This window comes from Chrysochloris asiatica, unplaced genomic scaffold (genome assembly GCF_000296735.1).
Source record: "Chrysochloris asiatica unplaced genomic scaffold, ChrAsi1.0 scaffold00117, whole genome shotgun sequence".
Taxonomy (NCBI): Eukaryota; Metazoa; Chordata; class Mammalia; order Afrosoricida; family Chrysochloridae; genus Chrysochloris; species Chrysochloris asiatica.
Window position 1 is genome coordinate 10424568 of NW_006408635.1, and position 2875 is coordinate 10427442.

The following is a 2875-nucleotide window of genomic DNA, read 5'->3' on the forward strand; positions in this document are numbered from 1 at the left end:
CTCTCCTTTCAGCCAAGATTTGTCTGATATCAACAGTGATATTCCTTGTTCCTCATCCTCATCTGAATCCCACTTCAAACCCTGGCAGTTCCCTGTCAATGTATGGTTGCAGTCATTTTAAATTTTTCTTTAGCAAAATTTGGTTTACATGAGCTATTAATGATGTTGTTCGAGGATTTCTCCATACACTGGGTCGCTTTTCTTTGGAATGGGAGCAAATATGAATCTCTTTCAATCAGTTGACCAGGGAACCATCTTCCAAATTTTTGACATAGATGAGCGAATGCCTCCAGTGTTGCATCAGTGTGTTGAAAGATTTCAATTTGTTTTCCATCAATTCCCAGACCTTTGTTCTTTATTAATGCCTTCACTGCAAGTTAGACTTCATCCTTCAGGGACATTATCTCTTGGTCATGTTTAAAGTTAATCTTGCTTGTTTGATCTCTTTCATAGCTTAAAAGAGATTGACATAAAATACAATCAAAAGAAGCAATGAATATATGGGCTGAGTCCGATCACATTACATAGACTCCTGGCTGGCCAGCAGTATGGTGAGACCTGGGGACTCCGGAGCACATGGACAAGGACATAGCCACAGAGGGCTAGAGTGGAGAGTAAAGCGTCCAGCTGATACGAAGTGAAGGGAGACACACAAGAACATCCTTACTTACAGACAGTACCCATTTGACCTACCCTCAATGGCTGTATGATCAGAACTCGACTAGAGGAAGAAAGAAAAGAAGAAGAAAAAATTTTTATAAAGAAAACAAGTGTAATTCACTATAATTTGATTAACTTGACCTATACTTATGGATGTAATAGATTAAAATATCAACCAAGAGGGAAAAAAATTTCACAACAAGGATCATTCCCATCCCTTCTGTACACAGGGTTGGTAAGAATGGGAAACTTAGACATTGGCTATATAAAATGGGGTTCTATAGCATAGTGGTTCCGAATCAGACTGCTAACCTCAGGGTCAGAAGTTCAAAACTACCAGCTGTTCCATGGGAGAAAAATGAGGCTTTCTGCTCCCATAAAGATTCACAGCCTTGTAAACCCTGTACAGGGTCACTATGAGTCAGAACCGACTCCATGGCACATAACAACAACAACAAATAAAGGCACAAAGTGAATGGCTTACAAGTTTCAAGAGGGAGTTTAGAGGGTGCGGGAGAAGGTAGAATCTCCACTAAGTGGTTTTCAATCTGTCTAGATGGGGTTGGTGAAAAGAGATGAGGATAAGACTCTTGGAGTTCAATAGTGAGTAATTGTTATCATGACTGATTGTGATTGTTGCAACTGTAAAGGTTTTGTAGCAAAAAAAAAGGAAGTGGTTGATCTTGTAGTCCAGGAGCAGAGGACCCTGGGACTATCAAGGGAGAAGAGTGGGAGCAAAGTGTGGGACCCTATTCAGAGAAGCAACGATGCCAACGATGGAGGCAGAATTGATGATGTGGAGAGATGGAGCAGCTGGGGACTCTAGACTCATGGAGGAAGAGAGGCTGTGTGCTGGTGGCCAAGGGGCAGGCTTGCAGGGTTGTTTGAATGATTGAATATTCCTGAATGTTTTGGTGTACTTAAAAAAAAAAAAAAAATTGGGGCGGGGGGGGACCGTTTATTTGTTTATTGATAATGGTATCATTGTGAGGAAGCCATCAAGGGGTGGTGGAGGGAACAGAGAAATCAAATACCTTTGGGAGGAAGCTCCAGCCTCCCAGAATTCTCCCATCTCTCTCCACTTTGGTTGCTTGGGGTTGGGGGCAGGAGAGTTCAGGGGAAGAGGCAAGGTGTGATTGATAAAACTAAGGAGTAGGAAAAAAGGCACAGTTGGGTTATATCTTGGGCCTGTGGGAGAGTGAAGCCAGTGGGCTCCTTGCATCCAGGCTTGGCCCCTAGTCCTTTCCCTTCCCTTTCTTGGCTTTGGCCTTGGCTTTGGTCTTGGGAGCACATGGTTTCATCACGAGGATGGTCTCCTGGCACTGGGCATTATATCATACCTTCTTCAGGGTGCCTTGGTGGGCCTTGGTGCCTGTACCCCCATCACAGGCACCCCAGCTCTCAAACTTGTACTTGCAGTCGGCTCCAAACTCCTTCACATACTGTTGAGTGATGATGCATGGAGGGGATTGTAATCATTGCAATGAAATGAAATACGATATGATGAGTGTCAAGCTGATGTTCTCCCATGTAAACTATCACTCAATTCACAATAAAAACTTTTTTTAAAAAAATGCAATCTTATCCTGTAGATTGCATCCAGCTTCATTAACATCTTAGAAGGTCAGATTCTTACATCAGAACAGGGCTGCTCAAAACAGAGTGCATTATACTAGAGCTCATCATGGGAGATTACTACCACTCATCACCAAACCACCCACCACTTGTCTAGCAGTTTGTCTTACTGCTGTGGCTGGTAGGTTGCTGTGATTCTAGAAGCAATGCCACCACTATTTTAAATATTAGCAGGGACACACATGGTAGACAGGCTTCAGCTGAGCTTCCAGACTAAGACAGTCAAGGAAGAAGAAGAGGTGGACTATTTCTAAATACTTAAACACTGAAAAGCATATGAATAACAGTGGAACATTGTCAGATATAGTACCAGAAGATATAAATATTATTAATAGCAGGAGAACATTGTCAGATATAGTGCAAGAAGTTGGGTCCCTCAGGGTGGAAGGCAAACAAAATATAACTGGGGAGAAACTGCCTTCTCAGAGTAGTACTTGTTATTAGGTGCTGTGGAGTTGGTACTGACTGAAGTGACCTTGTGCATAACAGAATGAAACACTGATCAATCCTGCACCAACCTCACAATCAATGCTACTATTAAACACATTGTTGTTGCCACTGTGCCAATCCATCTCTTTGG